The sequence below is a fragment of the Mandrillus leucophaeus genome, unplaced genomic scaffold (genome assembly GCF_000951045.1).
Source record: "Mandrillus leucophaeus isolate KB7577 unplaced genomic scaffold, Mleu.le_1.0 Scaffold780, whole genome shotgun sequence".
Taxonomy (NCBI): domain Eukaryota; kingdom Metazoa; phylum Chordata; class Mammalia; order Primates; family Cercopithecidae; genus Mandrillus; species Mandrillus leucophaeus.
In genome coordinates, this window is record NW_012108475.1 from 479581 (window position 1) to 496303 (window position 16723).

The 16723-nt window shown below is 49.7% G+C and overlaps 1 pseudogene; it reads right to left on the minus strand.

Moving 5' to 3' along the window:
* Nucleotides 1–15914: 15914 nt before the first annotated feature.
* LOC105529809 lies at nucleotides 15915–16717 on the minus strand (annotated as a pseudogene).
* Between the last annotated feature and the right edge of the window lie 6 nt (nucleotides 16718–16723).

Below are 16723 nucleotides of genomic sequence, written 5' to 3' on the forward strand. Positions count from 1 at the left end.
GAACCCAGGAGGTGGTGGAGCTTGCAGTGAGTGGAGATTGCACCACTGCACTCCAGCCTGGGTGACAGAGCGAGACTCGGTCTCTTTAAAAAAATGTTCAAAAATACAAAGACAAGATGAATATATGGACGTATAGCATAATAGATGCAAATACCTGCACATCACACAGGGCTGGTGAACATGAGGACGTTGGATTCTTCCAGGCCTTTTTCTAAGTCTCAGCAGGGATTATTTTTGGTTGGTATGAGATTGGCTTTTTTCTTTGTTATGCTTTTCTGTGTTTTGCAGATTTTCTTTATAGAGAATGTTACTTTTTCTTAGACAGGGCATGGTGGCTCATGCCTGTAATCCCAGCACTTTGGGAGGCTGAGGCAGACAGATCACCTGAGGTCAGGAGTTCAAGACCAGCCTGACCAACTTGGTGAAACCCCATCTCTACTAAAAATAGAACAAAAATTATGGCCTGGTGTGGTGGGGGGCACCTGTAGTCCTAGCTACTTGGGAGGTTGAGGCAGGAGAATCATTTGAACCCAGGAGGTGGGTTTTCCTGTTTCTCTTCCTTCTTTCCCAGATAAGAGAAATTTTCTTTCCTCCCAGCTGATTTGCTTTTGTCATCATTATATGGCAAACCAGGCTGCACTCCCCTCCTAAGGCAGGTGGTGGTTGGCTTTGGGCTCCAAGTCCTCAGTGTTCTGTTTCTTTGGTGCCAACCAGGAAAGCCGCCTTCCACTTTTAGAGCAACGTGAAGAAATCATGGCAGCCCACGTAATCTCTCTCATTATTTCTGTCCAAACTGATTCTATCGAGGGTGGAGTGCATTGTCTTTAATTTCTTTGTTTGTGTGTATCTTTTTTCTCTCTCTCTCTCTCACAAGAAGTATATTCTTTTCTTTCCTGTTTGTTCCTGCTCGATTTGGGGAGGCTGCTGTTTCCACTGCCTAATTAATGGAAGGTGTTCTGTGGAGGATTTCGCTGCATACGTGTTCTCTCTTTGTAAATAGTACTACCTGTGGACCCTTTTAAACATAGTTGCATGCTTGACTCTTTATAGGGTAATAACTTGATTAATTTTGCAAGACTTTTTAGAATATCATTGTTCTCTTGAAAAGAAACAGGTTTACTGTTTTAACAAGACTTTAATGCCATGAGATGCCTCACATTGGCACAGTTGCATAAGAATCACATGATCCCATGAAATAAAATTGAGAGAGCATTTTCCGGTGCCTAGTTGTTCGGGATGGCCTCGACCCAGTGACCAACTGTGTTTCTTTTCAATTCCATCATTCCAAAATGTCTCTGGAATCTATCGTTTCAGCTTTTGCAGCAAGGTTCATTGTGTTTGTCTTGCCCACTTCAGGTTTCACTAATGAGATTCACATGTAAAGGAGAATTGACAAGTAATCAGATGACTGATTAATTGTGTGATTCTTATTCTTACCAAGGGATGCTGTAGAAGTCTTGGCTTCAGATAAAATTCTCAATGAGGGCCAGGTGCAGGGGCAAACGCCTGTAAGCCCAGCACTTTGGGAGGCTGAGGTGGGAGGGTCACTTGAGCTCAGAAATCTGAGACCAGCCTGGGCAATGTAACAAGACCGCATCTCTACAAAAAAAAAAAAAAAAAAAGTAGCTGAATGTGGTGATCCCAGCTACTTGGGAGGCTGAGTTGGGAGAATCTATTGAGCCTGGGAGGTTGAGGCTCCTGTGAGCTGAGATGGCACCACTGCACTCCAGCCTGGGCAACAGAGCAAAAAAAAAATAACTCTCAAAAAAAAAAAATAACCCCGTCTCAAAAAAAAAAAATAACTCTCAATGAGGCCTTAATATACCTTTTTTAATCATAAGCTTTAAGAGCCTGGTCATGCAAAGAGAATTCAGTGAGATGGAAGATTGTTTATTTCCTTCTATGCATTGGTTACAACTTTGATTCCACAAAAAGGCAGTGTGCTGTCCTAATAGAGCTGAGTGTGTGGAGTCTTAAGACCTTCCTCCCTCTCAGCAAATGTCTATTAGATGCTTCTACTTTGCTAGTAGCAGTGCCCTGTGATTAGAAGGTGAGCTTCACTGAGGCCTGATGTCATGGAGAGTGAGTCCCGGGAATGGCTGGATGTGAGGGTCAAGGTTGAGAGGCAGGAAAGGGATCAGTCAGCCTTCTGGCTTGGGCTTTGGTGGGTGGTGCCCTCCACGAGATTCCAAAAAGAGCTAGTTTGGGGAGGAATGAAATTGGCATCTGGAGAGTGTGAGATACTAGTGGGGCCTCCAAGCAGACCTGCCCAGGAGACAGGCTGGCCATGAAGAGAGTGGCGTTGACCTGGATGTAGACTCAGGAACCACTCACTGGGACACAAATTCCATCTTTGTGTCCCTTGGCAGTGTGATCATGGGAATACTGCTTAACCTGAATTATTTGGCTTTCTCTATAAAGTAAATGTAGTAAGATCTTCACAGGGTTTGCTGTGAGGATTGAATGAGCTCAGTGCACATGAAAATGCCCTGTACACTGGAAACCAGCTATAAATATTGGTTATTATAGTTAGGATGCTGACATTCAAATATAATTTGCCCAAATCATTTGGGAAGCATTGCATACTTCAGTCCCACATGGAGATTTGCAGGGCATGTGATTATCTGTTTGTTCATTTAGTCACAATATTGATCAGTATAGAACAACTAAAGCAGTATATTTTAAAAATTAATCAGGAGCAGCTGTTCTTTGAAGTGTTACACAACCATTAAAAATTATGTTTGGCCAGGCACGGTGGCTCAAGCCTGTAATCCCAGCACTTTGGGAGGCCAAGGTAGGCAGATCACCTGAGGTCAGGAGTTCAAGACCAGCCTGGCCAACATAGTAAAGCCTTGTCTTTACTAAAAATACAAAAATTAGTCAGGCGTGGTGGCAGGTGCCTGTAGTTCCAGCTATTCCAGAGGCTGAGGCAGGAGGATGGCTTGAACCTGGGAGGTGGAGGTTGTAGTGAGCCGAGATCACGCCACTGCACTTCAGTCTGGGCAACAGAGTGAGACTCTGTCTCAAAAAGAAATTGTATTTGCAGAGTTTGTATTGCATGGGTCAGGTTTAAGCAAAAAGAAAAATCAACTTAGGAAGTATATATGAAGTATTATTATAACTACAAACGAAACAGGCCGAAAAAACCCTGCAAGGAACCATGCCAAAATATTAAGTCCCCTTTAGGGAATAGGACTTGGAATGATTTTTCTTTATAGTCTTCTGTACTTTAAACATACTCTGCCATGACATATTCCTTCTGTGATCAGAAAAATATAAACGAACGGTAAAAGCAGAACACCCCTTCCCACCAGATACAAGTGGGAACTAGATGTCTGAATAAATGAAAAGACAAATATATCAATTTCATCTTTTTAATATTTCCCCGTAATTCATCTTGCCTTATTTACCCTTTTCTCTCTGGCCATGGAATCACAGAGCTAACTGCACAGACACAGTGTGAATGAAACCAAGTTGTCCCTACGTGGAATCTCAAGTTGTTCTACCCTTTTGGGATCTTCCATTTAAGTTTTTGGGTAATGAAAATTTGATCTTGATTTCAACTAAACCTGTTGTGTATAAATCTAACGTTTCTATTTAGTGAAGGTTTTTAGCAGTTTATAGAGGCTGGAGATAACGAACTATTATTTGTCTTCTGTCTTTCACGTGTCTGCCATGGGTTCTGGTTTGTAGGCAGATATAAATGCTGATACATGTGCCCCTGTCATGTCTGAGAGGATGAGAGAAGTGAGCTGAGGACTCTTTCCTGGGAGAAGTTATTTTTCTCCTATGCTTTTAGAATTCTCGACTCCTTCTGTTCATACTGAGCAATAGCCATCATACCATATTTCATCAACCTCAGATTTCTCTTTTCTTTCTTTTTTTGAGACAGGGTCTTGCTCTTACACACAGGCTAGAGTGCAGTGGTGGTGATCATAGCTCACTGCAGCTTAAACTCCTGGGCTCAAGCCATCCTCCCTGACCTCAGCCTCCTGAGTAGCTGGGACTGAAGGTATGTATCACTGCACCAGGCCAATTTTTGTATTTTTTGTAGAGACAGAGTCTAAACATATTGCCTAGGCTGGACCCAAACTCCCGACCTCAAGTAATCCTCCTGCCTCGGCCTCCCAAAGTGCTGGAATTCCAGGAGTGAACCACCACACCCACCCAATCTCAGCTTTCTGGTTTGACCCAAGGGATTGACTTTCAAGGTGTAGATATAGTTTGTGCTTGTCTGTTTTTGGTGTCTCCTGGTTCCCCCTGCCAATGCCACCTCTGGTGCCACTTGTCACTTTTCTCTAAAACCAACCCCTTCTCTCACCTGGCAGAAAAATTCCCTGCCTAGCCTTTACCCCCAGCACTGGTTTCAGTGCCAGAAAACATGCTGTCCTCCCTGTATTTGGCTTACCTGTCCTCCCCCTCACTGATATGTTCTGCTCATTGGGTGGGGGAGGAATCACATGGATTAGGTGCTCATCTGCCCACTCCTGTATTCTGTGCACGGACATAGCGGCCCAATGTTGGATTCCAGCATGTGAAGTTAATGAAGCAGACGTGACTTCCATCCCCGGGCTGCACCCGGCAGTTCATCCTGGATCCGGGGCTCTGCCTCATCCACTCTCACCGCTCCTCCTCTGCAGAGAGGTGACTGCTGCTGATTAGTAGGGCAGGAAGCAGAGGCTGGAGGGCATTTCATAGGGCGGAGAGAGGGCAGAGCTGAGTCCTGGCCTGATCCGGTCACTCAACAACCCATTTCCTCATCTAAAAATGGAATAATAATCAATTACTTAGTATCTGTCAACACAAGCCTATGTTTGTGTGTGTGTATACATATATGTGTGTGTGTATATATATATGTATGTGTATTATATATATATACGTGTGTGTATAACTCTAGAGGCGGAGGTTGCCATGAGCCAAGATCATGCCACTGCACTCCAACCTGGGCAACAAGAGCAAGACTCTGTTTCCAAAAAAAAAAAAAAAGAAAGAAAAGAAAAGAATGGCTACTGCATAGACAGCGCAGCCCTGAGGGCTGCTGGTTGCCCATTTATATGGTTATTTATTGATGATATGCTAAGCAAGAGGTGGATTATTCATGCCTCCCCTTTCTAGACTATATAGGGTAACTTCCTGACGTTGCCATGTCACTTTCATCACCATCTTGGTTTAGGTGGGTTTTTGAGTTTCATTCTTTTTGCCCACGTTGGAATGCAATGGTGCAATCTCAGCTCACTGTAACCTCTGCCTCCTGGGTTCAAACAATTCTCCTGCCTCAGCCTCCCAAGTAACTGGGATTACATGTGTGCACCACCATGCCTGGCTAATTTTGTGTAACCTCCGCCTCCTGGGTTCGAGCAATTCTCCTGCCTCAGCCTCCCAAGTAGCTGGGATTACATGTGTACGCCACCATGCCTGGCTAATTTTGTGTTTTTAGTAGAGATGAGGTTTCTCCATGTTGGTCAGGCTGGTCTTGAACTCCTGACCTCTGGTGATATGCCTGCCTCAGCCTCCCAAAGTGCTGGGATTACAGGCATGAGCCACACACCAGGCCCTTGGACGGCTTCTTTACTGCAACCTATTTTATCAGCGAGGTCTTTATGACCTGTATCTTGTCCTCACCTCCTATCTCATCCTGTGACTTAGAATGCCTAACCTCCTGGGAATACAGCCCAGTAGGTCACAGCCTTATTTTTTTTCTTTTTTCTTTTCTTTTTTTTTTTTTATGTGTGTGACAGTCTTGTTCTGTCACCCAGGCTGGAGTGCAGTGGTGCAATCTTGGCTAACTGCAAGCTCCGCCTCCCAGGTTCACGCCATTCTCCTGCATCAGCCTTCTGAGTAGCTGGGACTACAGGTGCCTGGCCACCATGCCTGGCTAATTTTTTGTATATTTTTTTTAGTAGAGATGGGGTTTCACTGTGTTGGCCAGGATGGTCTCGATCTCCTGACCTTGTGATCCGCCCACCTCAGCCTCCCAAATTGCTGGGATTACAGGTGTGAGCCACCAGGCCCAGCTGGTCTCAGCTTCATTTTATGTAGCCCCTATTCAAGATGGAGTTGCTCTGGTTCACACATCTCTGACAAATCTGAATCTCATGTCCTTCATGTTCTGCTGATCCAAGCCCTCGCCTCTATTGCTGTGGGCAGGGAAGGGGTAAGCCAGGTGAACAGCACCCAGGAGTAAGAGGAGCTCTGCTGAAACCAGGGCTAAGCCTCCATCTTGGTGGGGGAGGGCACTGTCTGAGCCAGCTTGGATGAAAAGTGGAAGGTGGGGGCCAACCCCCTGGGGACAGGCCTCTGGAGGGTCACTTCCAGGCTTGTTAAAAAAAAAAACAACAAAAGGCCAGGCACGGTGGCTCACACCTGTAATCCTAGCACTTTGGGAGGCCAAGGAAAGACAATTTCTTGAGCAATCCTCCTGGCTTGAGGCCAGGAAGTCAAGACCAGCCTGGGCAGTATAGTGAGACCCCATCTCTAAAAAAAAAAAATTGTTTTAATTAGTCGGGAGTGGTGGTGTGCTCCTGTAGTCCCAGCTACTCTGCAGGCTGGAGTGGGAGGATCGCTTGAGGCCAGGAGTTCAAGACTGCAGTGAACTGTGATCATACCACTGCACTCCAGCCTGGGCGACAGGATGAGACTCTGTCTCAAAAAAATAAATAAATAAAATAAAAAATAAAAAAAGAAACTGCACAGCACCTATGACCTCAGCAAATTCTCCCAGCAGCCCTGGAATGTCATGACTCTCAGCTTCAAGAATAGGCTCACAGAGGGACACAGCAGGCCCCAGGTCACAAAGCAGCTCAGGACAGTGCAGAATGAGCCCTTGTCTGGAGCTTGAAAGTTCATGCTCTTACCTCGAGTCCAGTTACCTCTAGAAAAAAAGAAGTGCTCTGAGCAAAGCCTGTAGGGAGCCAACGTCTGGTCCCTGCTGAGCGAAAAGGAGAGTTCTGTAAGATGGATAGGGAGTATGGGAAGTCCCCACCCTCTGCCACCAGGCTTGATTGATGAGCACAGTCCTGCTCCAGAGATGAGCAGCGGGGCCCCCTGGAGGCTGCAGAGTGGAGGCGAGGAGAGGCTATGAATATTTCAGCGAGAGAGGCCGGGCTGGAGGAAAGGAGGAGAAGGGTGGCAGGGAGGTACTCAGCCAGCGGGAGGGGACTCAGGGACTAGGACACCCAGGTGAGGAAAGACTCACATCATTGAGCCAGGGCTTGGGGAGGGGGGAGCTAGGCCAGGAGGAAGAGGCTCTTTGAGAAATTAGAGTTCGCGGCGGGCTGTGGCTCATGCCTATAATCCCAGCACTTTGGGAGGCCGAGGCTGACAGATCACCTGAGGTCGGGAGTTCCATACCAGCCTGATCAACATGGAGAAACCCCATCTCTACTAAAAATACAAAAATTAATGGGTGCCTGTAATCCCAGCTACTTGGGAGGCTGAGGCAGGAGAATCACTTAAATCCAGAAGGCGGACGTTACAGTGAGGTGAGATTGCAGCAGGTTGCAAGAGGCAGAGGTTGCAGTGAGGCGAGATCGGGCCCCTGCACTCCAGCCAGGACAACAGAGTGAGACTCTGGAAAAAAAAAAAAAGAAAGAAAAGAAAAGAGAAATCAGGGTTCAGTGAGATAAAGGAGGGGTGGGGATGGGGTTCCCAGAATAGGACAGTAGGGTTAGGGGCACAGGGATCAAATGGGGAGTTCACTGAGGGGGAGGGCTTCAGTGAATGGGGCTGGGATATGGAGGGGATTCAGTGAGGAAGAGGAGCCTCATATAAGGGGTAGGCACACACTCACCCCCCACCCACGACTGCAGGGTGGCTCATGCCTGGAATCCCAGCACTTTGAGAGAGCAAAGGGGAGGATCGCTTGAGGCCAGGAGTTCGAAACCAGCCTGGGCAACATAGTGAGACCCTGTCTCTGCAAAATTTTTCCAATTAGCCAGGTTGGGGGTCCATGCCTGTAGTCCCAGCTACTCAAGAGGCTGAGGAGGGAGGATCGCTTGGGCCCAGGAGTTCAAGGCTGCAGTGAGCTATGATCCCACCACTGCAACCCAGCCTGAGCAACACAGCAAGACCGTATCTCCAAAATTAAAAAAAAGAGGAGGGGGCTTACTGAGATGGTGAGAACTTAGAAGCAGTGCAGGCTAAATAAGGGGCTGGGTTATCCTTTTTCTCTCTTACAAAAGATTGTACCGTGAGGTTGGGGACCTGTAGGGGATGTGCCCTGTTGGGTTCCCCAAATCTCTGCCTGGCCCTGTAAGGGCAGGGGCTGCAGGTCCCCCCCTCAGCCCGCCCCCTCCCCGCCCCACTCCTCCAGCCAGGTAGCAGCCCGAAGACTTGGGAGGCTAGGTCACACCCCCCACGCCGGGAAAAGGGGTGGAGAAAAGTCGTCCTGAGACGGGTGGTGAGCGTCCCTGTCGCCGGCAGTGTGGTGGAGAGGTGGAGACCCCGCTGCTGACCAAGGATGCTGATGTGGGCCTGGAGTAAGCGCCCTTTGATGATGACGACGGCCTGGTGGACTGTGACTCCTGGCCGCCTGCTACCATGGCCACTGCAGGTACAGGTCAGTGGCTGCTGCGGCGGGGATGGGGGGCGTGTGGGGCTGCACCCCCTCACCGCCTCCACTCCCGCACCTTCTCCCCAAGGACCAAGCACTGGTCTAGCAGCTCGGCATCGCCCCCTCCCAAGAAAAAGAAGGAAAAGAAAGGCGGCCACCGGAGAAGCCGGTGAGAGCCGCACCTGGCCGGAGCGGGAAGGGAGGAGTAGGTGGGGTCTCTCCCCGGGTGCCCATCCCAGGCCCACAAGAGACCAACAACCATGCCGCATTTGTGAGCCCCGCCCCTCTCTAAGCCCCTCCCTCGCCCTCACCGTGCCGTTCAGGTAAGTGCCCTCCAGGTAACTGAACCCATCCCAGGCTTCAAGCTCCTCCCTTCACTAGGCCCCACCCCTCATTGAGTCCCTTCCTTTCTCTGGGATCTGCCCCTCGCTGAGCCCCTCCCCTTCTCTAACACCTGCTTCTCACTGAATCCCCCAGAGCCAGACTCACTGACTGGGCCCATGTGTTACCAGCACCTGCTCCTAAGGAAGGAGACCACTACTACTCCTGCTGCCCTCCTCCCCCTACCTTGCCTAGTTCACAAGACAGGAGTAAAGGGAAAGAAACAAAAGTAAGATAAATAGCCAGAGAACCTTGGCACCACCACCCGGCCCTAGGAGTTAAACAAAGTAATAATAATAACATCAGCCCCTGGCCTAAACTACTTGTGTTATCTGTAGATTCCAGACACTGTATGAAAAAAGCATTGTAAAACTTTGTTAGCTGATGCATGTAGCCCCCAGTCACGTATCCCACGCTTGCTCGATTTATCACGACCCTTTCATGTGGACCCCTTAAAGTTGTAAGCCTTTAAAAAGGCCAAGTATTTCTTTCTCAGGGAGCTCCGCTCTTAAGATGCGAGTCTGCGGACGCTCCCAGCCAAATAAAAAACCTTTTCCTTCTTTAATCCGGTGTCTGAGGAGTTTTGTCTGCAGCTCGTCCTGCTACAGTCCCAGTCTGCCTCTGCCCTCCCCCAGGGGTCCTGTGCCCACCAACAGCAGTGGGAATGGCCCTGGGGAGGAGGGGCCTCATCTGCCATCCCTGAATCTCTCTGTCCACCCTCCTCTGTCCTGCATGAGACCCTAGCAAGTGTCTGGGGCCCCAGCTAACCCCATCCATCCGTCTGTCCTTTCTTCCTGGCATCTGCCCTCAGGAAAAAGAGGAGACTGGAGTCCGATGGCAGGTCAGTGGGGACACAGCTGGCTGGGCCCAGTGTGGGGGATGTCTGTGGGTGGGAGAGATCCCCCAGAGGCCACAGGCCTGGACCCTCAGGGCCTGCACCTGGACACTGCCAAGAGGCAAGCTTTGCCCCTACAGAAGACATGAATCCCACCATTGGAGCCTCTGACCTCTGGGTTTGAAACTATCTTTGCCTACAATGCCAGGGGGGCTGGAAGGGTGATTTGGAGACAACATAGGCAGTGCCATCAACTACTCTGAGGGACTTTGGCGACTGTTGGGGCCTCAGGTCACTCTGTACAAGGGACCTTGGGCTTCATGGCCTGGAATTCCCTTTCCAGCTTCAATGTCCCAAGCACCCAGGCCTCTCTAGCCATTTTCAGCCAGCCACCCCCTACCCCATCTCACTAGAGTCCACCTCCCTGTGTCCACAGCTGTGGGAGCTCCTCTCCCCTCTGCAAGAAGAGTGTGAAGAAGCATCACTGAGACAGGTACCCTTGTTGTCCCCACCCTGGGACCTCATCTTCCTCCCGTGGGGCCCAGGGTCAGGGCTGTGGCCCTCCATAGGTCTCCCCTGGGCCACCCCAGACAAGCTCAAGAGAACTCCTTTATCGCGCTACAGGTCTGATTCTGGGTCCTGGAGGAAAAGACAGCACAGGTGAGCAGCGATTTGCAGAGGACATGGTCAGTGGTCCCTTCAGGGACCAAAGCCCAAAGGACGCAATGATGAGAGGGGGTTCTGAGGGTCCCATCGGGCTCCATCCTTCAGCTCCAGGGTTCCTTCCCAGAGGTTTTGCATAAGTCACTTTGAACTTTAGTGTAAGATCTATAAAAAAATATTAAAAATAAAATAGCTCCAATAATTTGTTAATGGACACACAAAATAAAAAGTTGTAAGGTGTGATATATATATAGTATAAAATGTGTGAAAGGGAGAAAATTTGTAAAGTTTCTCTGTGCATAGAAGTTAAATTGTCATCATCTTAAACTAGGTTGTTAAGATACAAGATGTTTTATATAAGTCTCATGATAACCACCAGGGGGAAAAAAAAAACTGTAGTAGATACACAGAAGAAAAAGAGAAAGTAATTAAAGCATATAAAAACAACAAAAATGAAAAAAACTTAAGCTTGGGTGGTGGCTCATGCCTATAATCCCAGCACTTTAGGAGGCCAAGGTGGGAGAATCATGTGGGAGCCACAACTAAGGGCCGTGTTGGGTGTCTGGCATAGAATCCCTGTACATCAGGTGCCTAATAAGAGCTGAGGCAGGTGAGGCTCCTGGGCAGATGGGTGGGTGACCAATAGACCTGCTTGCACCTCAGTGAGCACCTCCAACAACAGATGGACCAGGCCTCCACTTTTCTTTCTATCGGTCCCATCTCATTTGACGTGCCCAGTCACTGTGCAGTTGGCACTGTTCATGTCCCATATCCACTGTCTGCATATGGACAGGGAAGGCTGGTGGGTGAAGAAACTCATCCAGGTCACACAGTTGGTGAAACACGGAGCTGGGATAAGACCCACATCACTGGAATTGAGTCAGGGAATGGCTGGAGTGAGACAGCTTGTGCCAGAGGCATGGCCTGACCCCGCCCTGCCCTGAAGAGCAGAGTTGCTCACCCCTTCCATCAGAGTCAATTGCTCTGCCAGCAGCTGGGGATTGCAATGCCTCAAAAGAGTGCGCAGCTGGAACCAAAATGCCCAGGCAAGGGCAGTGTGGCTATGCCATGGGCCCGTTACTGGGGAGCATAGGCCCCCACTCAGTGGGTGCAGTGGAGGCTGGCAGCTGTGAAGCATTGTGACTTGCCACCTCCCTTCCTCAAAACAGGGTGGAATCCACTATTGAGGTACATGAAAGTGTCTGGTCTCCACACTTCCTCCTTGGCCTCATGGCAGCAATAGCAGTGGCAGTAGTGACTGTGGCAGGAGCCCCAGGGTGGACCATTGGCCTTTGGGGCCAGGCTCTCAGAAGAATGCTGGACCACAGCCAAAATGCTCAGGTAGGGGCAGGTCAGCTGCACTGTGAACTCGACACTAGGGAAAGCAGGCCTTGTCTAGCAGGACCCAGTCATCTCACAGATCTCTAAGGCTCTGTTTATTTTTCTTCAATCATTCATCTGAAACATTGTCTTCAGACTGGTTAATTTCTAGGGCTCTGTCTTCAAGTTTATTTCTTCTGTTTCTAATCAGCTGATCCTCTCAACAGTACTTTTTTATTATCATCTTTCTATTTGGTTCTTTAATAATTTCCATTTCTCTGCTGAGATCCCACATCTGCTCAATCATTATGAGAATATTTTTCTTTACTTCCATGACCATATTTATAATAGCTGCTTTCCAATTCTTGTCATCTTATTATAACACCTTGGACGTCTTGGAGCTAGCTTCTAATGCCTGTTTTAGTTTTAATCTTGTATATGAATTACATTATCCTGCTTTTTTCACACATCTCGTGAATTTTAAAATTATAACCAGAAACTATAAATGACAGATAGACACTCTAGATTCTGTTTTTTGAGGAGTATTGTTATTTTTCTAGAAGAAACTTAATTTGACTGAACTCATCTCCAATCCCTAACTCCCCTACAGTGGACGAAGCTGAAATTCTCATTCACTTCTTACCCATACATGTATTATACCATGTGTATTACACATAAATATATTTCTACATAATTACACATCATATTTTATCAAAATATATTATTTTTCCAGTGAGAGTCTTGTTAAACAAGCTACTTCACTCTTACCTGAAGCCAGAAATTCAATTTTGTTTGCTTTTTGATTTTTTTAATGTATGGAATTAGATACTATGCATGCTTTTAAATTTGGTTTCTTTTATGCAACATTGTGATATTCATTCATCCCATTGTCTGTGTGTATAGTTTTTTCTTCAGCAGGGAAACGTTTGCTAAACTGATATGAAACAGTAAAGATGGTTTGAAGTTAGAGTTATTCTTTAACATCTGTTTCGTTGACAAGGACTGAGAGAAGGCAATCCACTTGTGCAAGAGTTGCCTAAGAAAATCAGCACACTCATTCTAAACTTCAGAACCCAGCTGTGGCTACTCTGCTGTTTTCAGGAATTAAGTACATTTATTTTTCTCCCAGTGGTTCTCCTTTCTAACAATCGCAGGACCAGGGCCATCCTGCTTCGACAGGTGACATGATAATTATGGGCGTGAGGGAGATAAACTGACAGCATCCCTTCGTTATAACCATGGCTCAGGGACCACAATTCACACAGAGACTCACTCCAAGACTCAGCCAGGTGAGTGTCTGTTTCTCAGCTTCATTAACAGTGAGTGATCAAGACTCAGGTGGGATGATGTCTGTAATTCTCTCACGATTTGTTCTTACATCTCACTGAATTATAACTAGTCAGTAGGTATTTCCAGATGAAATATTAATATTATGAATATATAAATATATAGATTTGTGGAAGAAAATTTGACATTATGTAATTATATTTGAATTTGAATTTTGACTATTTTCCATTTTAATAAAGTAGTACAAATTATTTTATGCATTTATGCAAATCTTTACATTTTAAGACACCACAAATCTGCACTGATTCAGAGTGATGTAATTATACTACTTTGGATTTATTTAAGTTTGGAGATGCTGTAGCACATTTCTAATACTTAAGGACGGTTTGAATTATCATGTGATGAAACAAGCTTTTTTTTTCATATTTCCAGAAATCTCTTTTATTTCTTTAGATATATAAAACATTGTTACTTTATGTTCTCTCAGATAATTCCAGTATCTGTCTCTACAGAGTTGACTTGTTGTTTCTGCTGGGTCCCCTAGTGTATTGTTTCCTTGTGGTGTTTATGAATTTTAAAACTGGAGATCACATTTTCTTTCTTTCTTTTTCCTTTCCTTTTCTTTTCTTTCTTTCTTTTTCTTCTTCTTTTTTTTTTTTTTTTTTTTTTTTTATAGAGATGGGGTCGCTCACTACGTTGCCCAGGCTGGTCTCGAACTCCTGGCCTCAAATGCTGGGATTCCAGACCTGAGCCACCGCGGCCGGCTGAGATATTCATTTTCCTTGGAACTTGATCAACACAAAATTCTGAGGCCTGGTGTGGTTGTTTCCTCTGGGGCACATTCTCAACCAGGGACACTTCTGCCTCCAGGGACACATTTTGACATCCTGAGACAGTTCTAGGTGTCACAACTGTGTGTGCACGCACGTGTATGTACCTGCACATGCTAGTGGCACCTCGTGGATAGAGGCCAGGGATGCTGCTCACAGTCTGCAAGTAGACTGACCCACCCAGCGTCACTAGGGCAGGCTCCAGGCAGGGTCCGCATGTATCTCTGCCAGCCACCTAGACCGTGCCAGTCGGTGCCACTTTAAATTCTCCCCTCCTGGTCTCCAGGGCCACACACTAGCGTGACTGTAAGCTGTAAACTTGGAGGACCTATTTTTTTTCACCTTGCATGGAACACCAAAGCTGAGAGGCAGTTTTTCCAGAGATGCCAGCCTGTCTCACATTTCCTCTTTAGCTGCGGGGTCCAGGTCTACATGGGCGGTTTCTTGATGAAGTTACCCCAGGACAGACACTGTTCTGTCTTCTGCTTCCAGTCCTGTAAAGAGGCCAGGATCCCCCAGGGCATGGCAGCCACCCTCAAAGGCAGACGTGGGGAGGCCCTGGTGGGCAGACCCCAGCCTGCTGATGGGGGGCCGGCTGCCGCTGGCCCACCCACTGCACAACAGTCCACCCGGTGCTGGGGCTGTGGGGCACAGGCCTTCAGGACCTGCTCCCTTTCCCGCCCAGGAGGTCCAGGCCTGGCATCCTTATGTCTCTGGAAAGCCCACTCCCATCCTCAGGGTAGGAGGGCAGCTGCATGCTGGGCTGGCTTGGGCGTGTCCTGGGACACCCCTGCAGCCGGGGTGCAGCAGAGAATGTGGCTCTGTGGGGTTCCTGTGGGCAGGTTAGCGTGGAGCTGGGTTCCGGAAGGGAGTTGCTGCGCTGCCTGCCAGGACCCCTCCTCTGAGACAGCGGTGCCTTGTGGGACAGTGCACCAAAGTGTCCTGGGCATGAGGGGATCCTGCGCCTCACACACACTGACCCTGCATCGGGGGCCCTGCGTCCCACACACGCTGACCCTGCATCGGGGACCCTGTGTCCCCCCCCCCACACACTGACCCTGCATCGGCGGCCCTGGGCTGCAGAAACTGTCCGTGATGTTGCCGTGCCCCTGGCTCTGGTGGCACTGGGACCCTCCAGGCTGGGTTGAGCATGGGCCCCCCAACAGTGCATACCCCAACACCAGCGGGAGTGGGCCTGGGCAGGGGGGCAGGGAATGACACCAAAGGGGACCTGCCCCAGCCTCCTCCTGTACCCTGGGGGTTCTCCTTTCCCTTGGCTGAGGGAAGTGGCCTCTCCTGGATGAAACCTGGGTTCAGGCTGGGCGTGGGAGGAAAGGGGGATGAGCAGGACCCCAGACCTTGGGAATCCTGAGTTTGGGGTTACAGACTCTCCCTACGACGTGCCTGGAAACTGTCTTGAGGGCCCAGGCTGATCCCTCTCCTGGGGACAGGGGCCTCTGGGGAGCCAGGCTCACAGGTTGTTCTGTGGACTCAATGTGGGGCAGCGTCCTGGCCAGGATGAGGAAGACCATCACCGCGGGGTCTGCGGTAGGCACACGCAGGCCAAGCTCTAGTCCACCTGGCTCCCCGATCCGCTGCAGCCAGAGTCTCTCAGTCTCGGTCGGGACCTGAAGTCCGACCGCCATCCCTGGGGCTCCCCTGCCAGGCAGGCAACCCCCGCTTACAGGCCTTCCCCATCCCCTCCATTTGCTCCCATCCGAGCGACAGGCACCTCCTGGTGCCCTGGTTGAGGTGGGGGTAAGTTGCCCTCGGAACTCCCAGGTCTGGAGCGCGGTCTCAGCGCTGCAACCGTGCCGCCTAGCGCCCTCTGCTGGCCATTGTCACCATTGTCAGAAGTGCAGCCTGGCGTGAGCAGAGCCTTTCACTGGAGATGAGACCCAGGGCAGCACCACTGGAAACCGGGGCGAGCAGAGATCTGGTAACTGGTGGAGGGGTCCACTGTCCACTGACAGCGGCAGTAGTAGCTGCGGACTATGCGGACTCAAGAAAGCCTCAGTCCATGTTAGCACCGGAAGCCAAAACCGAGTCAAGGACTCAATGTAGGGGCCAGCCGGGGACAGGCCTGGGGAACCTGGATGGCAAGGGGTGCAGGAAGACGCCCATTCCGGGCCTGCCTGGGCCTGCCGGGGGTCTCCAGCCAGAGAGGTTGGGTGCGACAGAGCGCCTGCCCCAAAGGGCAGAGTGCCAGGCTGGCCCTGTGGGCCTGCTCAGCCCACACTGGCAAGATGAAGGTGGGGTCCAGAGGCTCCCCGCCTTGCCTGTTCAGGGTGCTGGCCTCAAACAGCTGCTTAATGAGTGCCGACTTCTGCTCCAGCTGCGTGATGTACCCACTCTTCTCGGTCACCTCCTGGGTGAGGAGTCAGTTCTTCTCCTTCAGCATAAGAACGGTCTGCTGCTCACAGCCCGGGGACGAGGTGTACGTCAGGGTAGAGCAGGCGGCCCGGAGGAGGACGTGGGTAGGGCCTGGCTGGCACAGGCTGCAGCCAGCAGCTCTCCCAGGCACCCGGCCACCTCCTGTACCTTGGACAGTAGCCTCCTCAGTGGGCGGGGGCTCCCCATGGCCCCAAAGTCGGCGCTGGCTCTGCTCTGGCCCAGGCGGCACCGGTGCTCCTGCACTCGTTGGAGCTGCTGCTGGTACCAATCGCGGCCCCGCGCCATCATCTGCAAACGCTGCAGCACCTCCTTCTCCTGCTCCAGCTCCTTCATCTACTTCAGCAGGCCGCAGAGCATGCCGCTGGTGATGGTGTGCCTCCGACGTTCCCCTCGGGCACTGGGGATCCGCAGGGCATCCCCTGAGTCTGCCTCCAGGGTCCTGCAGGCCGCTGCACCTGCGTC